This window comes from Danio rerio, chromosome 18, assembly GCF_052040795.2.
Source record: "Danio rerio strain M-AB ecotype USA chromosome 18, GRCz13ab, whole genome shotgun sequence".
NCBI lineage: Eukaryota > Metazoa > Chordata > Actinopteri > Cypriniformes > Danionidae > Danio > Danio rerio.
Genome location: NC_141038.1, coordinates 21602501 through 21626555, shown reverse-complemented (window position 1 = coordinate 21626555; position 24055 = coordinate 21602501). Strand labels below are relative to the sequence as shown.

Here is a 24055-nt window from a genome sequence, read left to right as displayed (position 1 = left end):
AAGGGTATTTGTTAAGACAATAATAAGATCTTTTGATGTCAAGCTTATGTTTCCTTTTTAATATTAAAATATTTGTTTTGAATTTAGCATAACTAAACCTTTACATGTCCATGCTTAATCAGTCATCGATAAGGTCTATCAATTAATGTGTTATCGACAATCAATAGATCAAGTAATCATCAGCATCCCTAAATAGAATACATTAAAGTATTAAAAGGAGAGTTCATCCAAAACTGAAAAATTCTGTGACTATTAACTCACATTGTTCCAAATCGGGTTTTTTTTTCTGATGTTGAACAATAATATCCAATAACTTGTAGGTAATGTCTTTGGTTGTTGAAAACTTGAACAGTATTTGCTGAATTTAGATTGTTCTTTTGTTTATTATTTTATCATTTATATTGTCAGACAGCTAAAACATTTCACTAAATGTGTTAAATCAGCTGCACAAAGCCATTGGCATGCTGAAAATTTTATATCTATTGATAGATTTTACATTTATTGTAATAAATATGGATATCGACTGATTTAAAAAAAATTATCGTGATAATTTTTTTTGCCATATCACCCAGCTCTTTGGTTTTAAATCCCAGATACTAAAGTTCATATGACAGTTTGATTACGTTTTCAATCGTTCTTTCGATATATTCATCTAAAATTCTGTCATACAGTAAATTCCATTTTAAGACAAAATTCCAAGATTCTATTTGCATTTTCCAAACCAGAGGAATCACGCAAACCTACAGCAGCCCTTTCAATCTTAAAAACAGTGTTTCTGACATTCCAAACAGAGTATGGCTTCCATTAATCCTGCAAATGCTTCTCAAAACATGTCTACAATAATTTCAGAAAGAGAATATGAAGCAAGACAAGTGGGAGCTGGAGATTATATGGGAAATCTCTGGGTGTCCACATCTCAACACTCTTCCACTACAGCACTCCCATAGGAAACAGATGGCAGCCGAAACCCCCCTTTCCCTCTCTGAAGCGATTGAAAATCATTTTCAGTAAAGATTACCAAATGTGGTCATCTCTGGCTGAAACAAATGAACACAGATGTAGTTTTCCATTTAACAGCCTGTTTATATTTTGTAGATTCCTCCCCGAGGAGGACAGGGGTTTGATCTTTCAAGTGGTAATAGATGGTGGAGACCACAACCCGTTCCTGAAGCCAAGGCATTTTCCAATACAAATGATCAGTCAAGAACACATAAATATTCCAATGAGCTAAACACACTCACTTACAGTACGTATACACACTCCACTTCCATTCTTTATATTTTCTTCATTACACAATCAGTATAGAAATCTAAGTGAATTCAATTGCACAATGAAAACAGGATAGGGCTGTGATCTCACTTACTCTCAGGTTTCAAAGGCACCTTTGGGTATTGAACCTCTGTCTGTGGAGGCCTAGTCTTCAACCATTAGGTCATAAACCCATGTCACACAAAACTGGATAAAGTTACAGCTGAATAATGAATAATTCCTGAATAATGCAGGAATAGCCATGCTCGTGTTTTGTTAAGCTGGTTCTGTGAGCCGACACCAAGGTACATCATGTCGGTAAGAGTAAAATTACCATCCTGACTAAAATGAGACCATCTTGACCTTTTTAGATCAAACTTGTAATACTCCTTGAGAAGTTTAACTGCAGAGTGAGGTTATGATAGTAAAAGCTGCAATAAGGAGCCATTTTAGTTTGAAGCATATAGAATTCAAAGTCTATATAGTCAAATGCAGCTACCAGCTGAAAAATCGAAATGTCTTAGTTGTACCAGAAAATTTAAAGATAAAACAGATCATTAATATCGATGTGCATTATTTCAACTGAAATCCTCCATAGCTTATGATTCACAATGTTGTTTATTTATTTATTTTTTTATGCTTTCAATTTGGATAATGGAACCTTGATCTCTGCTCCAACAGTTTTGATGATCACTTCAAATGTTGATACTTTATCAGCAGTTTAGCAGTAACTTTTAGCGATAGTTTTGGTAGTTTGAAGCAATATATTTTTTGAATTGCTCATGTACGTTACAGTACAAGGCCATGTCCCACCATTGACTATATACAGCCATATTGCACTCCTACGAGTCTGATGTTGCATTTATACAACAGTTCTATGGCATAATCGTTTATTTTAAAAAGAAAATCAAATACAGAGAGTTTTAAAAAAATCCTTTTGAATGAGGAACTACTTTCTTTCGCCATTCATTCACAGAGCAGTTGACGTCAAAAAAGCAGAAGCCGTTACTAATTCACCAACGTTACTTTAGAGCTAGTATTTGAATGATTCTCTAGCGTAATGTCTAAAGTGATGACAAAACAGGTGATTTTGCTCATATTTTAAGATTATAAGGCTGAACGGCATTCAGCCTAGAGACATTTCCCAACGCAATAAGTACCAAATTACTGTTGTGTTTGCGATAAGGAAAAACGCTAGTCAGTTACTAGTCTGCAGTAACGAAAACAGGAGACCCATAAGAAAAAAACAGATGGCCAACCAAAAAGTAACTCAGAGTTACAAAGAGTGGCCAACATACAATACATAAATTCCTGATATCTGAGTCCCATCTCACAGTCAATACACTACAAATACTATAGTATAAATACAGCACTGCAACATACAAAAGAGAAAGATGAACTCAGAAAGTCACTTACCAATTCTATAAATGTTTTGATCAGCTGTAGTTTGAAAATACGCCGATCTTTTTTCCTCTAAGGGCTTACTATGTAGTCTGTGTGCCATCTTATGGATGGACGACGTCAATCCGTCTATGCTCTGCTCAATGACAGGCTGATGGACACAAAACGATATTTTAGCGCGCATGTATACCTGACCGGTGAGCCGTCTATCAAAAAAGTGTCGTTCTGAATCAAATCAGCAGTTCGGCAGTTTTACTTTAACATTTCACTTATGCTCCATGACAAACTGGGGTTTTAGACGCAAATAACAAGTAAAGACTGGTGAAAGTGTTATGGAATTTAATAACGCACGCCAAATGAAAAAAAAAAAACAACTTCCGCATTTTGCAATGTGTGTGCGCGTGTGTATGGATCTGGTCGGAAAATCTGGCGGAAAGTCCTAAATGACGGTAAAAGTTTGATTGCGGTGTTTAATTCAATAATGCCACTAGAGGTGTGAACCTATACTAGTCTCACGGTTCGGTTCGGATACGATTATCATGCCTTCGATTCGGTTCAATTCGATATTTCGGTGCATCACGGTGCATTGACGATGCTTTCCATATACAGTGTTATATTTTAAAGGGGAGGCTATAACAAGTCTGTATAAACACACAGACACACAGCACCACACTGTCTCTCATTCAAACACAAACATAGACAGCACCAAAGAAACAAACACACACACACGCACACACAAACTTAAGCCCTCGCAACAGGGAGAGCTCGCTAAGAGCGGAGCAGAAAAACTAAAAAAAGAAGCACTTTTCCGACGGTCCCTTGCTGAGAGCTCCTCTCAGCGCGAGCTATCCCGGCTAAACACATATTGCGAGGGCTTAAACGGAGCAGTGCTCGTAGTGTGGAGCGAAAAAAAAGAAAGACAGCTGTGAAACATAACCAGCTTTGTCTTTTTGTAGGAAACACACTTTAGATCTTTTTAGGGTAAGAGGTTTTTGAGTTATTGCCGTCTGTAGCTGAATGTGTTTCAAGAATATCGAAAACAAAACCAACATAACCGCGCTCATTTCTGGCACCCCCCTGGATATACAGCGCCCTTAGCATTTGCCTATGGTGCCTATGCCATGGGCCGGCCCTGCGTTGGCTGAGTGTTGTAAATACTCGCGCTATCCTCCCTCGCGACAGAGCGCATAGGAGATAAATGACGTCAGTACATAATAACCGGTTATGATTATTACTGAACCGATACCGAATTGTCCGCTTCTGCATAGAGGTGCACCAAAGAAAAAATTAATTTTGACACCCCTAAATGCCACTAATATCTGAATACTCCACAGGTTTTAATTCCATTTCTGTTTCATTCAGTTATGACTTTAGTCAGATTAATGTAATCAAAAAAAAAAATCTCTGTTTTAAGCCTATGTAGGCCTACAGTTCAAAATTCATGCTTAACTAAATAAACAGTTAGTAAACAAGTACATCTTATTGAACTATTTTTTTATCACCAATTATCATAGTAGAACCGTTACTCAAGCAGTTTGTGATACATTTGGAAACAGGAGATGAGCCCCTGGTCTAATGCGCCACCTGGCTTGAGAAACCCTTTCTCAAAGACTTATTATTTGGGTAGCACACATATTCTGAATGTCTTTGGCTTCCAAGATTAATGTACATTTAAAAAAAATATCTATGCCCACCAAAATATATATATATATATATATATATATATATATATATATATATATATATATTTATATATAGTTTAGGCATAGCATTTAAATGGTTTCAACGCTAAAAGAAATTCACTAAAAGCATGATTTAAGGCATTTGGCAGGCATTTTATTTCCCAAAACGGCCAAAAAAAATCATCCCTCGCTCTTGACAGTTCCTAACAAGATCTCTGAGGATTTGACAGATGATTGCCTCATTATGTGGTTTATGTAATGAGAGAGATGTGGGGGAGAGGAGTCAGATACAGAAACCCTGCTGTAAAACTATTACTGCAGAACGAGCTCGAACCTGACAGGATGAAAACAAAGTCATCTCACATAATCGAGACTGGAACATATCTTCAACATTTCTGTCAGCAGAGTATATAACTCGCTGATGCTATAAATACGCCCCAGATGCCCTGTGGTTGTGGCGTTCCAGTGTTTCACACAGTAATGTGGAGGTTTGGGGGTGAAGAGCGCTTTAATTCTCTTCTCCCATGTCAGCGGTGCTGTAACAGATAGGCAATGTCAGCGCCCTGTGAGACGTGTGAATGTGGGATGTCTTCTCCTCCAGGCATGTGTAATTTGTGCTGGCCTGGGACAGAAGCGGAGAGAATGAGAACAGGGCCTTGATCCATCGGTGGTTAACCAAAGCTTAATGAGGGGGAAAAACAGTGACGCAACCCTCAACTCAGATGTCACAAAGCTCTAAAGAAGCACTTGAATGGCCACAGCAGGACTAATTTTAACACGGCTGGCATGATCACAGACAGACACACTGACACCGTGACTGAAGAATCTCAGCAAGAGATTTGATACCACTGTGAAACCCTATGCCTGATATAGACAGCAGAAAGAGGAAATGGTTTTCTCTGATGACCCTGGAGAATATCGATAACAGCTGTATTGAAACAATTTGTAGATTAAAATGCTTTAGTTCTTTGTAGACATTGAATGCAGTCTTATTTTTAAATAAAGTAACTTGTGTAAAAAAGGTAACATTTTTGCATTGTAATATTAAAAATAAAATGTTTTTCTTTTCTATTCTATGGTGCATATTTAGCCCCTAGCCTGAGTATATTAATTTATTAATTAATATGTCCTATTATTTTTTACTGTATAGCTAAGACTGTATTTGTATGTGCATATGCATTAAAATAACCGACGATCAATATATATATATATATATATATATATATATATATATATATATATATATATATATATATATATATATATATATATATATATATATATATATCGAATTGGATGTGAAATATTTAAATTATACTTGAATATTAATAAAAACTATTTTAATAAATGAATTTATGAATTTTAAGTGTTATATTGTGGTGAGATAAAATAAAAATGAATATCATATAACAGATGTGGGGCAGGGAAAGAGCCAGTCAAACATCCAGAAAAAAAGAGAAAATAAGCCAACTCCAAATTTGAGCTAAAGTTGTACCCTTTTTAAGGACTCCTACATATGACATTTATTTTGTAAATGGATATATGGATTTGTTTTCAATACCCCTTTGTATTTATTTCTTTTTTTTTCATATGTCATAAGTATTGTATTTTATTACTATATTTGTAACTACTGATCTCTTGTTATTATTTTATACTTTGTGTGAATTGTTTTAAAACACTAATTTAAAGAAAATTGTGCTAAATGTTTTTACATTTGATTAGACATGTTGATATTCAATAATTCAAAATATCATGATAATGAATGTGTACAATATCAATATCAAGAGCACTTAAAATATTGTGAATAATTATTTATCATTTAAACTTTCAAAGTGCTTTTTAAGAATATGGAGATTGTTGTTGTATTGACAGTGGTTGTTCATCACGGCACCAAATACTGGAGGACTTGATAAGGCGATTTATTTTGAACTATAAATATTTGTTATTATCTGTCCTACACCATTGAAAATACTGTGACAATACACAAACATTTTTTTCGTAGTAACCAGGGTTGGGCAAAAATACATTGAAATGTATTTTAAAATAAAATACTAAATACCTTAAATGTTAGGTGTATCAAAAAAAAAACTACAAAAAACAGCAGTCACAAATGTATCAAAATAAAATACAGTATTTTGTATTTTAAAAATACTACAAAATACTTTGGAGCATGACATTTCTTTGCAAATCTTCCATCAATTAGACCTTAGTGAAAGAAACAATGTTTAAAAGCGAATGTGGCCAGTAAAATTGCATCCCTGTACAATGATTATTCCACCTTTTAATATTTTAAAAGGGTGTTAAAGAGTTTATTTAATTTTTTTGTTTACAGAAATCTATTTTTGTAAAATGTAAAAACTGTATTAGGAGTTTTTGATTTATTAAATATTTGTGTTTCATATGTTGTGACATCTTAAGGCTTACATCTTTCCTCTTTATTAACAATACAGTGAACCTACTGATCAACTACTGGGATTTAAAACAGCCAATGAAGTATTAATTGCCACTGTAGGCCTTATTTTTTTGTTGTTTGTTTTAATGACCAACATTTGGCACCAATAATCCATCCAAAACCACTATTAATTGTACAGTCTACTCTTTCAAGATTTTTTCAATTCTTCTTTAAATGGAAGTCAATAACATCCAAAGCACCAATCAGAGGGTGCATTTATATCATGTAGATTGATACCTTACAAAGTATTTTACAGTAGTTTAAAAATACAAAAATACAAGACGCTAAAGTATTTTGATACAAAATATTAAGCCAGAATAACAGAATATTTTCATGAACCCTATCAAATACAAATTACAAAATACTATTTTGTATTTAAATACTTATTTTAAATAGATAAATACTGCCCATCCCTGGTAGTAATGCTCTGTTTGTTGACATCAGTTGATTTAACTGAGGTCAGTGTAATGAGCAAAAGCATTAATTAGTCATTATAAATTAGTCATTAATAAATTAATTAGTCATTAATAAATGCAAAAGCATTTATTAGTCATTAAATAAGAAATTAACATCAAATTTCTTATTTAATGACTAATAAGGTATTAAAATCAAAGGTTGTAATCCTTTTATTAAATAAAGTTAATGGCTAATAAAATTTCACTTTTTTATATAATCTTAACTATATCATATAATATGACTTTTTCTCACTGTTTTAATGCATTAAATAACATTTAGATAGCACGGTGGCCTCACAGCAAGAAGGTTGCTGGTTCAAGTCTCGGATGGGCTCGGTGTAGAGTTTGCATGTTCTCCCCATGTTTGCTCCAGGTGCTACGGTTTCCCCAACAGTCTAAAGATATGTGGCTTAGTTGAATTGGATGTACTAAATTGGCCCTAGTGTCTGAGTGCATGTGTGCATCCCAGTACTGGGATGTGGCAGGAAGGGCATCCGCTGTATAAAACAAATGCTGGAGTAGCTGGCGGTTCATTCCGCTGTGGCGACCTCTGATAAATCAGAGACTAAGCCTAAGGAAATTATTGAATGAATAACATTTAGGCGAAGCAGTGGCGCAGTAGGTGGTGCTCTCGCCTCACAGCAAGAAGTTTGCTGGTTCGAGCCTCGGCTGGGTCAGTTGACGTTTCTGTGTGGAGTCTGCATGTTCTCCTATCGTTCGCTTGGGTTTCCTCTGGGTGCTCCCCACAGTCCAAAGACATGCGGTACAGGAGAATTGGGTAGGCTAAATTGTCCATAGTGTAAAAGAATGAATGAGTGTGTGTGTGGATGTTTCCCAGAGATGGGTTGCGGCTGGAAGGGCATCTGCTGCATAAAAACATGCTGGATAAGTTGGTGGTTTATTCCGCTGTGGCAACGTCGGATTAATAAAGGGACTAAGCCGAAAAGAAAAAAGAATGAATGAATAACATTTACTCTAAAGCAGGGGTGTCCAAACTCAGGCTGTTTCTCAATTCCAAGAACGCACAGAACGGACATGTGTTCTTGTGGAGACCGGTCTTGCCGGGTGTCCTCGGAAGAACGAACTCAGGAGACCGCGAGGGCAGAGAACGCGTCCTTTGAGAATTGAAATGCTGCGTTCTTCTTGATGGTCACATGACCTTCACATGTTTTCAATGGTAAATTATTTAAACATTACAGCCTTCATACAACAATTTATTGTTTTTTCCCTTTTCAAAATATATACTATGCATAAACACATTATAAATAAATGTTGCACAATATAAATAAAACAGTTTTTAATACGAATTTCAGCAAACAAACACCCTTAATGTTTTTATTCCTTTATTAAGATGTCCATGGTAATGCTTATATTCACCGTTTCATTTAGGGAAACTCCTGAGGTAAATAAGTTAAATCTCTGAAATTTAATAATAAATCGAAATAAAATGCAGCGCTTCCCACCTCCAGTCGCAATGACTTCTGGGACTTCCAGAGCGAGTTTGGTGCGCAAGTCTGCATCGTTGCGTCCTCGATATCAAGATCACATCTGGGAAGTTTCATGCGTCCTCCGTACTTGCGGTCATGAGTATTGGAACTGAACTTAGGCAGCTGTTGATGACGTTGCACGAGAACACGACGACGCAAGACCGCTGAAGAACGCATATTGAGAAACAGCCTCAGTCCTGGAGGCCGGTGTCCTGGAGAGTTTATCTCCAACTTGATTCAACACACCTGCCAGGAAGTTTCTAGTACAGTGGTGCTCAACCTTGGAGAGATCGACCTTTCTGCAAAGTTTAGCTCCAACCCTGATCAAACCTGAACAGCACTTGATAATTTCAGGCAGGTGTGTTTGATATGGGTTGCAACTGAAATCTAAAGGAAGGTCGATCTTCAGGAACAGGGTTGGTCACGCCTGTTCTAGTATATCTAGTAAGAGCTTGATTAGCTTGTTTAGGTGTGTTTGATTAGCGTTGGAGCTAATCCAGGACACCGGCCATCCAGGACCCAGTTTGGACACCCCTACTCTAGAGACTTTATTGTATACGCGCAATATCGTGATAATATTATATATCGAGATAAAAGCTTCAGCAATTGATACCAGCAGAAACCTACTTTAAGCCTAGTTACATAAGCAAAGACAAAAGAAACGAATCCTAATGTCCATAAAGTGAACAGCACGAAACTGGCAAAACAGTGTACACGCTTCAGCAGGGTTCTGTTTCAAGAGTTGAGCACGTCTTGTTTTTGGAATGGATGTGATCAGCATCAGTTACTGAGGTCACGCCCCTCGTAGTCCGTCAAAGGACGAGCCAGGGCCGCCAGCGGTCAGTATTTGTTAGCGGCTTGTTAAAAGCGATCACCATGCTGTGATCTCGAAGTACACGGTAACATGAGACAAACCAAGCGGGCATCTGGTTCTGGTTAGTGCATTGGAAATCTGATTAAAGGAAAATTTCCAGTCACATTGAAAAGTATTCAGCGTAATTACTGAGAACAGCTTACACAGATCAGACCACAAAGAACTAAACATGAAACCAATGTTGTGGTTCGCTCCTCTATTAAATATGAGACACAGTAATAGTCCGGGAGGGAAGTGGGTCTCAAGTGAACAAATTGATGTGGACGGAGAGGGTTTAGGTTGTGTTTAGGGATGGGCAGGGCTCTTTTAAAGTTAATGGGATATTATGTTCCTTTCCTGTTGAAAATCTTCAGACTTCAGTGGAATAAAAGCTTAAAGCGATGCCAAAAAAGTTCTTCTCAGTGTCAAGAGGTTTTGATAAACTACAGCTACAACACGAACAGCCAAGCCAAGAAACTGAATGAAACCACAATGACCACAGTCAGTTCATTGTAGCAGAAAAAAACAGGTCTGTGCAAGCGTGAGGCACAGCCAAACCTCAGTGTAGACAATAAATCGTATTAGCACAAATAAAAGTCTTGATGGATGACTGCGTTGAGGTCAATGTTTAACAACAAGTCTCTCATTTTTCTGTTGAGTGCTGAAATCAAAACCATATGTGGAGTATTTGTGTATTAGGGTTTATTGTAAGGACTCTTCCTGGAAAAAAAAATCTGCACAACTGAGAAAACCTTGCCAAAACCGAGGGATAGATTTCGTTAAGTACACAAACAGCATTTTCCACTTTACAGATCTCCATTATTCTGCTTTATTAATACAAAACCCTAAGTAATATGAGTTTTCAGGCCATCAGAGATGACTACTCTGCGGCCTGCACTCAATTTCACATCAAAATATTTACACTTGAGAAGATAAAATCCCCTAACAATTTTAATGGAATGGCAACCATGTGTAGTGCAGAACACAAGAGGGCAGTCTGATCCCTTCACTTTAAACAACACGGATGAGGTTTTGTAGAAGGTCTGATGAAACGGATTGTAATTACAGAGATGTGACTCACAGAAACTGGATCAGAAGAGTCTGGAGGCCAATACACTTTATATAAGAACTGAAGGGTAGATGTGTGGCATAGTTCACAAAGAGGAGCAGAAAAGTGAAAATGCTGTCATCATTCCATCACCTTCGTGACTTTCCCCTGTTGAACACAAACAAAAATAGATTTTCTGAACAATGTTTCAGTTTCGGTCTATTCAATTACAGCTAATGTATGAACAATTTTGAAAAATTTTGAAAAAAAACTGTCTTTTTAATAGGGCCGGGCCGATAAGCGATATTATATGGAATTGTGATAAAAATTATTTCAATAACAATAGGCTCTGGAATTTTTTTTACTCCATATTGATCTAAGAGCCAATCACACAGCAGAAATGTGCAACAATGGGAATCTAAAAAAGTGTTGATATTAGAGATGTACCGAATATTTGACCACTGAAAATTTATCGTCCTAAAATGTATGCCATTAAATGGACCCTCTAATTTTTTTGGCTTCAGTCATTGTTGGGGTACTCTTTTAAATCTCAAAGCATTAACAACATATATCTAAATATATAGTATTATTGTTCAATATGAAAAATAATAATCAAGATTGCATTTTTGCCATATCGTCCCGCCCTACTTTGTAATATGTTTTATTTGAGTATGAAAACAATTCCACCTGATGACTTGAATATATCTGCCTGCTTAAGCTACAATGTGTGAGTGGCATGTGTATATCTGTACAAGATTGTCATTTACATTGAACTATTTATCTGGTGGCCATAAAATGAAGGTGCTTTAACAAAATTAAGATTGCAGTATTAGTTTTAGAGAATCACATTTTCTGTTTGATTGTTATTTTATTATTATTAAAAAAGTGAGATATTAGCTATAAATGTTCATTCATTCAGTCTGAATAAGAGTAGCCTAAATTAAATGGCTGTTTAAACAAAACAAATTGTGTAATCTATAAATCCCACTTTGATTGGATTATACAAATAAAATGTTTACTGTGACTATAATTTGGAGAAATGGGTAATTTAGCTCATAAAAGATTTTATGAACTTCAGGTTTGAAATCATTTACCCAAAACAAAACCTGTCCAGGTGATGAATGCAGGAAAACGGTGCACTCTACTGGTGCCCAAAAAACATAATTGGCAAAATTAAATTGAAACGTATATGTGAATAGTAAAATACTACAACATTATAAACTAGACTTTACAGCAATAGCAGTTACGTTCAAAGTAAATTAAAATCTCTAAAATGTACAATGTTTATGACAAAAACACTAAAATAATATAATAATAAACCAAACGAACCATGTCAGCAGGCCTACGTTGTTGTTTTCTATATATTATTTCAAACATAGCAAGTAAGTTATGATATCAATCTTTGGAACGTTAGATTTGACCGCAAGGTTTCGTCGAAGTTACAATAGCAGGCCTAAAGTTATCGTAATCCTGTCATTTAACGTTACTTACCTTTCACGTGGGAAACACAAGGACAACATAAAGGGCCATGAAATCAATCTGATTTGAGTGCTGTATTTCAAGCCTTCTTCGTCTAATCTATAGTTTTGTTTGAATAATTAAGGCACTGCAGACTTGAAATTGTCATCAATTCAAATACGGCGCGCAAATGGCAACGACCTACTCCTTTTGTTTACAAAAAGAGAGTGCGCCAAACACCATATAAGGGAAAAAGCGAGGACAAAGCTGAATACAAACCTCATTGGTTAACGTGTATCGTTCGTCGTCATTTGGACTCCAATTTGTGAAAGCGTGAGAGTAAGGTCCCGGGTTCCGACCAAGATGGCGCTCTAACAACAAGCGGATCGATGTGCTCTGTAAGCTCAAACATTGTAATTGGCTAGTAGTGTTATTAGTTGAAAGCTATTTTACTCTGTGCAAAGAGAGAATATAATATAAATACTACAGAATTAGTCCCTGTTTGTGATAAGATGGGTAAATCGGAGAAAAGGAAGAACAAAAACGTGTCTCTGGGGACAGCTAACGCTGCTAATGTTAGCAGTAACGTGAGTGAAACGATGGGAGCCTCATGTAGTTATGAAACGGAAAAATTACACAATTATTCAAAAATTAGTGTGGACTTTGACGAATTTATGATGTGTGAGGAAGAATTCCCTGCACTTCCAGAAACTCCATGCAAATCACCTGCTACAAAACAACGGAAAACTGAAAGTTCGGAGGTTGCCATTCTCTCCCAACTCGGAGCTCTTTCTCAATTAATAAACACCCGTTCTGATGCTTTAGAAAATGTGATCGGAGAAAACACAAGAGCGATTACCTCCATGAAGGAGGTAATTAATGAAAATACAAAACAAATTACAAGTGTGAAAGAAGCTATCGAATTTGTGAGTGCTGAGGTTAACCATCTGAAAAACAAGTATGGAGTGATGGAATCCACACTGAATAAGGTAGAGGAAACGTGCGTGGGACACGACCGAAGGCTGTCACAGTTAGAAAGTTACTCGCGGCGGTGGAATCTCAGGATGCACGGCATTCCGGAAAATGAAAGAGAGGATGTTCGTGGTAGGGTTATAGACGTTTGTCAGCATCTCTTACCAGAGGACAAGGACAGACTCTCCAGCGCCGTCGACACTGTACACCGGTTAGGTCGCAAGCAACCAAACAAGAACAGAGGAATTATTCTACAATTTGCTTCCCGTTTCTTTCGCGATGCTGTTTGGCGTGCAGCAAAGGACTCTGCCTTTTTGCGCGAAAATAACATTAAAATATCAGAAGACTTATCCCTTGCAGATAAAGAAAGAAGAAACAAACTATGGCCAGCAGTGGAGAAAGCAAGAAAAGATAATAAACGAGCATACTTCATCGGAAGTAGGGCTTTCGTAGAGGGAAACGAAATATTCCCTCCTGCTTGAGACTTTACATGGGAAGGTGTGTGATGTTAATATTAAGTTGGTTAAAAAAAAATGTCTTTTTGTTAAATTGATGGCCTTTTTAGGACAATTAAAACTGATTTAATAGTTTACTTCGCTAATTTCTTATTTTTACACAGTTAAGCCAATAGTAAAGGGGTATTTTACAAAAAGGGCCTCAATTTAGAATTTGACTTTACAATTTTATTTATTTATTCTTTTTTCTTACTTTTCTATTAACACACCTGAAAAAAAAAAATATCACTGAATATAGTCTATAAAAACTTTATGGGCTAAAGTAAAATTGTTCAACTGAGTAGCTTCTATACTTTAGTAATTTAATCTGATTTACAAAAAATTTTTTTGTTCTTTGATGTAAAATTTATGCACCTTAATTAACACTACATTATTTTTATAGTTCATATAGAGTTTGCAGTTCTCATCGTTCTGAATGTAGCTTTGCAAATCCTTTTTTGAGAATAATCTAGTTTAATATTCTAGGTTATATCTTCTTTGTTATGTCTCTTTCTATAATTTCATTTAATACACGAGGGTTAAGAAATACTCTAAAAAGAAAAGCTATATTTTTGTATATGAAAAAGTTTAAAACTGATTTTTGTTTTTTGCAAGAATGTCATTCTGTAAAAGAGGACTATAATTTTTGGAGATCTCAGTGGGGTTTAGATTTATGGATGGCTCATGGTACAAACAAATCAGCTGGTGTTTGCATCCTTAAAAATCAATTTAATGGGAAAATTATTTGCTCTGAATGTGACTCAAATGGCCATTATATTTGTCTTGTAACTGAAATATCCAAATCAATGTTTATCATTGTTAATATTTATGGGTTTAATCAACAAAAAGAAAATGAAAAACTTCTTGATCTAATAGAACAACACATTTTGAAATTACTTACTAAATACCCAAATGCTTTTTTAATCCTTGGCGGAGATTTTAATGTTGCATTGGATAATAGGTTAGACAGATGGCCTCCAAAATCACCTGATAACTCAAATCTTTATTTTAAAACTTTCATTGAACGATTCTGTTTAGTTGATAATTGGAGAGACACTCATCCTAATCAAAAATGTTTCACATGGGGAAATAACTCTCTTTCCAGACAATCCCGTATAGATTTGTGGCTTATCTCAAGAGATTTAAATAAGGCTAATTCAGACATTATTCCATCACCCTTTTCTGATCACAGATGCATCTCGATAACTATTCCTTTTTCAGAAACTGCCAACTTATGTAGAATCAATTCTTACTGGAAATTGAATTGTTCATTGCTTAACTATAAAGAAGTAAATGAAAAAATTGAATTTATAATTTGCAAGTACTGGAAAAAAGCAAACGAGGAAAATGTTTTTGGAAAGAATTGGGAGTTAGCAAAATATGAAATCGGAAAGTTTTTAAGAACATTTAGCAGTAAATTAGCGAAAGAAAGAAAAGAAAATGAAAATATTATAATATGCAAAATTTCTGATTTTCTATCTAAAACTATTTTGTCTGATAGTGAAAAGGTTGAATTTACCCATTATCAAAATAAATTAGATCAAATCTATCAGGAAAAAGCAGAGGGAGCATTTATTAGATCACGGAAAAGATGGTTGGAAGAAGGTGAGCAGAATTCTTCTTATTTTTTTAGATTGGAAAAGCAACAACAGCAAAAAAATCTAATTGAAAAACTTATAATTAATCAATCAATATGTGAAGACCAGAAGACTATTGCTAATTTTTGTGCTAAGTTTTATAATGATTTGTACACCTCTAAATTTAATAAACAAAATGCTTTAGATTTTTTCGAAACATTATCTTGTGTAAAAAAATTGGAGAATGCTGATCAAGCTTTTCTTGAAGCTCCAATCACATTAACAGAAGTTGAAGAAGCAATTAAATCATTAAAACGGAATAAATCTCCTGGCACTGATGGTTTCATTTCAGAATTTTACCATATGTTTAGTAAAAATATTGCTCCCTTCTTGTTAAGTGTTTATAAGGAAAGTACAGATAACTCTTTTCTCCCACCTACTTTATGCCAAGGTTTGATTACGCTAATCCCCAAACCAAATAAAGATCGAAATTTATTAGATAATTGGCGTCCAATAACTTTGTTGAACAACGACTACAAAATAATTGCTATAGTTTTAGCTAAAAGATTAAAAGTAATTTTACCTTCTATTATTGATGAAACTCAGTCAGGCTTTATGCCAAATAGACATATATCTAATAACATAAGATTAATTTTAGATATCCTAGACTATTCTGATATGATTGATGGAGACAGTTTCATATTTTTTTTGGATTATTATAAAGCCTTTGACACTTTAGAACATGGTTTTTTATTTCAAGCGCTTAAAGAAATTGGGTTTGGTGTTACTTTTTGTAAAATGATTAAAATGTTATATAAAAACATAAATAGCTCTATTAAGTTAAGCAGTGGTACTTCCCCAAGATTTTTTTTACATCGTGGAGTAAGGCAGGGATGCCCAGTATCACCTTATTTGTTTTTAATTGCAGTACAGTTTCTTAATTTACATATCAAAAGGAGTAATTTAAAAGGAATTACTATTGGAAGTACAGAGTTAATTATAAGTCAACTAGCAGATGATACAACATTGTTTTTAAAAGATTCATCTCAGGTGGCGGCTGCATTAAATACTCTACAAACATTTTCCAATGCATCTGGTTTAAATCTTAATTTAAATAAATGTGAATTACTTCCCATTAAAAATTGTGGTGTTTCCTCAATTTGTGGAGTAGCTGTTAAAAACTCAGTATCTTACCTTGGCATAAATATAACTAACGATAAAAATAGATGTGATGCTAACTTTAATCCAATTGTTGCAAAAACTAAAAGAAAATTGAATAGTTGGCTTCAAAGAGATCTGTCTATTAAAGGAAGAATTTTGCTCACCAAAGCAGAGGGCCTGTCTCGTCTTTCTTATGCAGCTCAATCTCTGTACGTAGATAAGCCTACATGCAAACTAATTGATAAAACTTTAACAGACTTTGTCTGGAAAAATAAATGCCACTATATGAAAAAGACTGTTATAATAAATTCGTATAATAAAGGAGGTCTTAACTGTATTGATTTCTGCTCTTCAAATTATACTTTCAAAATTAATTGGCTTAACCAGTATCTACATAAAGAAGACTCAATTTGGAATATTTTCCCAAAACAGGTATTTTCTATTGTTGGAGGCATTAAGTTTTTATTGATGTGTAATTATAACATAACCAAAATTCCTGTTAAACTTTCAAATTTCCATCAACAAGTACTTCTGGCCTGGACTTTAATTTATAAACATAATTTTACTCCTCACACATTTTCTATTTGGAATAACCAAAATATTTTATATAAAAATAAATCTTTGTTTTTCAGTGATTGGTTTAACAACGGTTTGCTTTTAGTTAGTCAGTTATTTAACAACAGAGGTTTTTTAATGAATTACTTTGAATTTATTTCCGAGTATAACATACCAGTAAGTCCAAAAAATTTCGCCATTGTTATGGGAGCTATAACATCAGGAATTACTATGCTCTTCAAAAGTACCATTCATCTCACTCCTAAAAAAGTGTCCCTTTCTGATCCGACAGAAACATTTGTGGGTAAAATTTGTTTTTCAAACAAAAAAGATAGAAATTACAAAATTAGATCTCTTTTTATTGAAAAAGTTGCTACATTGTCCCCTGTAATCTCTTATTGGAATAATATCTATAGAGATTTGATATGGGAAAAAATATGGTCTTTGCAACAAAAATATTTTCTCACCAACAAGGTCAAAGAGGTGTCTTTTAAATTGATCAACAAATTTTATCCTATAAAACAATTTTTGAAAAAGTTTAATTCTAATATTGATGTAAAATGTTCATTTTGTCAATTTCATACTGAAACTGTTATTCATTTATTTTGGGAGTGTAATTATGCTGTACAATTTTGGAAACATATTGGATTATTTATTAATGATAATATACAACAAGATGTTTCTGTTACTTTTAAAGAAATTGTTTTTGGTTATTATGAATCTGCCCCTACTAAGAGAAATGCTTGTTTTGTTATAAATTTAATTTATTTTCTTTGTAAATTCCATATCCACAAATGCAAATTTACTAATACTAAACCATATTTTCCTGTGTTTTTGCAAGAATTTAGTCATTATATACAATTAATTTCATTATCTAAAAATAAGAAAGCAAACAGAACTATTTCATTTTGTAATGACTTTAATTTATGTACTGTTCTTGATTCTTAAATGTCTTACCCTCAAGTTTATATCATGTTCTTTATTTTTATTTTATTTTTCTGTCTTTCTCTCTCATATCTCTTTTCATTGACAATGTAATTCATATTCTGCATTGTAAACAAATATTGTTACAAACTTGTCAACTGTTTTTTTTTGCAAATAAAAAAAAAAAAAAAAAAAAAAAAAAAAAAAAGTGAGAGTAAGGTCCCGTAGCCAGCCTGGTGAAAGGGGTTGTTCTTTTTTTTCTCAAAAATTGACCTTTTTGCAGTTATATATATATATATATATATATATATATATATATATATATATATATATATATATATATATATATATATATATATATATAGATGTCATCATAACCACACTTTAATGATTATATATGAAAATATTTCCTAAAAATTGCAATTAAAAAAAAATTAAACAAGACTTATTTTTAAAACACAAATTTATTACATCATATAACACTAGGGAAAAAATAGCAAAAATATCTGTTAAAGTTTCAAAGTAAAAAAAAAAAAAAACTAGCCTACTATCATTTATTAGACAAAAAACAAACTGGCATGCACATTAAACTGTCCTCAGTCACAATTTGGCCATTTCAATAAAAATAATAATAATTAAAACATAATCATAAAAAAACATAATAATAGTAGTAATAATAATTATAATAATACAATTATAATGAATTCTTCAGAATTTTTCTAGTTTCGATGGATTATTTTTAAGTCTGTTACTTATGATGGCATAGCAGTCAGAATAGAACAAATGACCTCATGTATGGGACAAATTCTGGACCTTTGGTTGTGAGGGTAAACATGTTTATAATAGAATTGTGGCTGTAAAGTGCACAAACAGGTGTTTTAGGCGCAGGTCGGATTTTCTCCTGGTCATAATTTATTTATTTATATGAATTTTGTCTAAAAAATGATCATACCTTTCCAGTTTCATCGGGAATGCATCCCAGATCACCTTATGAAGTGGTTTGAGAGATCTGATATCTGATCAGAATAAAATCGAATGAAGTGAGCAAACAGCCTCATAAACATAGACGTGATGGGAATATATATTATATATAAATATATTATATTAATTTTATAACAAATATATTAAATACTATTAAATTACATTAAATAATAAAAAGGACAAATGCTGGACCTTTTGGCCGTGGGGGATGGTTAGTAGCAAGTAACATGCTATTAGGTTATGTGATCGCTAGATGGCGATTGGATTAATGGATATTTGGGATTATTGGATAATAAGAAGTTTACCACCACTAGGAGTTTGTCAGAGCAGTGTCTCCTAGCCATGCTCACTTTCTGTTCTAATGTACCGCATCTGTCTTTTCTACTGCATCCTACAACATTACACTGCACCAAAAATGTAAAAGCGTATATTTAATATTAATATGCTTTTGTCCACAGCCATGAGCCCGTGTGCTCCAATGAGCTATGCTCTCTTCAGCTCTCACCATGACAACGAAACTCACAGCAGTGACATCACATTGTAAACATTTGCATCTGCATTCCTATAAAGCTCGTCGGTTCTCTCTCAGTGTTGTCAGTGCGCTCGGTGTTGCTATCTGTACTTGACCAAGGTGAGTTCAATACCTGACGGTACGAGTGGAGGAGCCACGCCAGACTCACGAAGTCTTCACTTCGTGAAGCTTCACTCAGGCCCATCTGTGTTGTAGTTCCTTGGGGTTTGCGTACATAAACGCAATATTGCGAAGAATATTACGTGTTTGTTGCTCGAAAAGTGCCGCCGAGAAATATCCAGTGAACACTGGCACAGCCTTGCGCCCGGTTAGCTCGTGCACTTCCTGGGGCAAAGCTGTGAGGACCCTCAGGGAAACACAGGAGGCCGGTAGTGGGACCCCGCTGCGAGGGTTATGGTGGGTGGGAGCAGCGAGGCCCACTCATCGTCTATTTAAAAAAATTGTTTGAAACTTTAAATTACTATAGTTTAAAATAGAAACCATGGTAACTGTAATGTTTTAAATCTATGTCTGTCTGGCTGTTGTAATGTTGTGCTTTGTTTTTCAGCAGAGTTGTTGAGCAAAGAAGGACTACTGAAGACAACCGTTGAAGACAACCGCGGGTTAAATTCATGAGCGCGCGTATTATAATGTTTCCGTGCTGTTTTCTGAAAGTTTGTCTTGTTTAGATAAGTTTGCAGGTCAAACAAAATAAACTATACTCTTTCTAAACACCTGTCTCGTGTTTTATTTGTCCTCTAAAGCAATACACTGTCATATACAGTACGTCTGTTGAATGCATTTGTATGCAACATGGTTTGAAAATAAAGTAGTCTAACAAATAAATAGTTGTTATAATTGTACCTTCATTAGTCAACATTTGGTGTAACGTTATAATAAAAAGATAATAAAAAATGTCCCAAGACATAATGGTAATATTATGGTTGTTACATAACTGTATTTATTATTATTCTGTAAGTTTAAAACCAGCAGAATATACTACACATTTAACATGTCGTGAACTTGCTGTTATTCAAACATTTGCTTTATAGAAATGTCCTAAGACAACAAAAGGGTTTTGTTTTGGTTTTATGTCAAACTACTGTAGGTTTTAGGTTGACTACAGCAGGCATCTGTATCATAATATTGGTAATCAGAGTTATTTTAATGACCCAAATCAAGTAAAATGTCTCTTACTCGAGTACTTTTTGCATGCAAAAATAAATTTTAAGTATATAAAATACATTTTCCAACAACACAATTTTGTCTTGTGAAAATGACCAGAGGGGGGTGAGGAAAAAAAGGTTAATGCCAAGTTATATATATAAAAGAAGTTGTCATAACATTTAGTCATAATGCATTTTTCTATACATTTCCATTAGATCTTTTTTTTTATTATCTATAATTGGTGAACTGCTCCCAGGTCAATCTGGACTTTGTTTAATAAAGGTGAGGTGTATCTGAAGGGAGATTGTGTTCACATTTCTACTTTTGTTTTGGTTTTTTCTTTGTCCAATGTAGTGTGTCTTTTCCTTTCTGTATCACAATGACATGATTTGGCAACAAATTACAGTACAAACAGCAAAGAAAGAAATGAATAATTCGCCACAGTTTACATCAGAACATCCCTCCAGAGTACACTGTTACACTGACAACATGACTAGACTCTACGTGGGTAGAATTCCACAGATTCTTAGCCCATCATTGATTCTGTTTATTTACTTAAGTGTGTGCAAATCTATATTTATTCAGTTGTTGAATTATTTACAATAACATTGACTAATATGAAAATATTCATATGAATTATTTACAATACAGTTTGTAAAGTAATATTTTCAGTCTTTTAGGTGATATTTTATATGAAAGACTTGCTTCGTTTACCAAATAAAGAGGATCTAATAGGATTTGCATTGTAAACATTAAATAAAAGTTAAGGTATTACTTTTTATTTAATATAATAAGGTTTTAGTTATGATACTCCCAAAATATCTAAGCATATATCCGCAGATTTTCAACACAATTCTGTGCAAAAATAGCAAAAACAAAATATCCACAGATTCAGTCTGACCCTAAACATAATGGACTGTCTATCCATAAACAATGACTTGTCATTCTGGCGGCATTGACATGTTCATTGAGAGATGAACCAAGGATTTTAAGCAAGTGACTAGCTTTTGCAGGTCATCCATGCTGTTTTGCTATTTGTAAGTGCTGTTTTGAGAAATGCACTTACTGTTTAGCAAGTTTCAAATCTGAGAAATCTACCAAAGCGACTGAGAAAAACTGGAATACAAGACAAGTTAATGCAAAGACGAAAAGTCTGCAAAGACAAAATGTGTATTTTTATTTGCACATATTCTTTTATAAAAAATAGTAGTGTATACATGATTGGGTTTGACATTTTTCGGCTTGATATTTAATACTTTATAGTCTACTCATTTTGATGTAACCATGATAGTATTAAAAAGAAGAGAGTCATGTATTGTAAAAGAGATATTTCTAAAAATCCATAGTGGAATAGAGCATCATAACCATGCGTTCTGCAGGTGTCAGTCACTGTTTCAAATGTTATTTTTAAAACCATTGTGAATTAAATTTCAGTCTTATACAGGACTACATGCTAAGGATGTTTTAATTTTATTTATTTAATTTAATTTTAATAACATACAATTTAATAATAACCTCACCTCAATGAGCCTGGTGGACACCATGTTTTTAGCACAGTCTAGTGGTTTAATTTTGGAGACCATCCTCAATGTTTACTTGTGGCCTGTATTTATTTTCAATGTATTTGATGATCATAAAAGAGTAAGAAAGTTTAACTTGGTGCTATAAAATCAGTCTGTGTTGTTAATCTAAAGTACTAATGTAATATGCAATCCTATGAAAAAAAATAAAGGCTGAGGTCTTTTTATTTGCATGTTGTTGCTTTTTATGCAACTATTAATGACTATTTAATAAATTTATTTACTGTAAGTTATAGATAAAATATGAATTAATTAATACTATAAGATTTAAATACTGCATTTTAGTGAATTTCTTTTGGCTGGATTAACTAATCAGATGTCATTATAACCACACTTTAATGATGTACTAAAAATATTTCCTAGTAAATTGCAATTAAAAAAAAATTAAACAAGACTAATTCTTAAAACACAAATGTATTACATCATATACCATTAGGAAAAATAGCAATATGTTACAGTTAAAACAAACTTGCCAGCACATTCAACTGTCCTCAGTCACAATTTTGCAATTTCAATAAAAATTACATTTTTTCTAGTCTCTTCGGTTAAAAAAAAAAAAAAAAAAAAGGACAAAAAAGTATTCCTAGATATCAACAACAGCCAAAATGTATTCAAATGAATTTAATATGGTCAGCTTCAGGTGCTTCACACCTTTTTATTGCTCATGTTTATTTAAAAAATAAGGTCCAAGACTTAGTATAAAGTCACCTGTAAAATGTCTCCGTTTAAAAATAATACAGTAGTGAAAGAAGACTTTTCTTACATCAGATTGTAGTCCCACCGAAGCAACAGCCGACCGATGATTCCATCTGGTCTTAAAGAAATAGTTTTGAAACAAATCTTTGAGCTTAACAAACGAAATTATTTATAGGCTAATTGATGTCTGTGCATACAAGGTTTCCCTATCCACGAGAGCAAAAGTGAAAGTTAATAATTTATTTCTCATTCTCGCGCTGCAGATGCTGTTTAAATGTTTTCTTGCTAGTGAAATGCTCAGTTTTTCCACTTATACTTACTTTACGTCATGTAAGCAGCAAATGCACCATGGCGCAATGCAAGTTGCAACGCAAGTCTTAAAAGGAATAGAAAATGAGACCCTGATTGGTTTATTCTCAAAACACACCTATAACTCATTAAGAAAATAAACTCAGCCCTTTTAGACTATGAGCCACGGCGCAAAGTGGATTTTTCCGTCCTTATATTAGCAAAAGTGGATTCTGATACGCCCTGTGTAACGAAGGGTCTGACACAGAGGGATCCATTTGCAGTATATTTATTAAACAGAGTTTAATAACAAGCACACAGATGTTACCTGTGTGTGAACTTGCATAAAACACAGTTGTATCAAGTCGAAGGGCTGGCAGCAGGCAAACACAGGGTGAGTAAACAGGCATGGGTCAAAGGCTGGCGGCTAGGATCAGAGTCGGTATTCAGGCTGGGTTCAAGGCAAGGTCGATATACAGTCCATGTTAGCAACGGGGAAAGCAGGCAGGAATAAGGAACGCTCAGTAGTGTTTGCTGGGGTAGAACAAGACAGGAGATGTGCTGCAGGTGTGTGTAGCAATCAGTCTTTGGGAATGACGTAATGTCAGAAGTCTGGTGATGATGACCTCTGCTGGCCAGTGAGGGGAATGACTGGGACCGAGTCGGTGACACCCTAAATGCGTTTGCGCCCCGCACCGTCAAAAATACAGCCCTTAGTCATCAAATACACATGTAGATTTTCAATATTTTACATTTTATTTGTAGTTTAAATTATCCAAAAGCCAATAAGTTTTTGTACAAGAATAAAATGATTAAAAATCCTACATAACATTATTAGTGTTATTTAGCAATAATGCATGAAATTGATCAAAATAGAAAGTAAAATATTCGTAATGCATTTCTGTCCATCAAAGAATCCTGAACACAGTATTATAGTCTCACGCAAAAATATTAAGCAGCACAACTGTTTATGACATTGGTCTGTATAGAAATGTTTCTTGAGCGTTTGAATGATTTCTGAAGGATCTTGTGACAGTAAATACTCGAAAAAAGGTTGATGCAAAA

The 24055-nt window shown here is 34.1% G+C and overlaps 1 protein-coding gene and 1 long non-coding RNA gene across 2 annotated transcripts in view; one reads left to right on the top strand and one right to left on the bottom strand.

Moving 5' to 3' along the window:
* Positions 1–9224: 9224 nt before the first annotated feature.
* Positions 9225–18291, top strand: LOC147839715 (uncharacterized). Its single transcript, XR_015514933.1, has 3 exons — positions 9225–12428; positions 17987–18049; positions 18133–18291. It is a non-coding gene; the product is annotated as an uncharacterized LOC147839715 (long non-coding RNA).
* Positions 18292–23727: 5436 nt separating this feature from the next.
* uacaa (uveal autoantigen with coiled-coil domains and ankyrin repeats a) overlaps positions 23728–24055 on the bottom strand; it is a 36261-nt gene continuing 35933 nt past the window's right edge. The window contains exon 16 of the mRNA XM_087293137.1: positions 23728–24055. This exon is cut by the window's right edge and continues 556 nt beyond it. The gene's annotated coding sequence lies outside the window, so the exon portion shown is untranslated.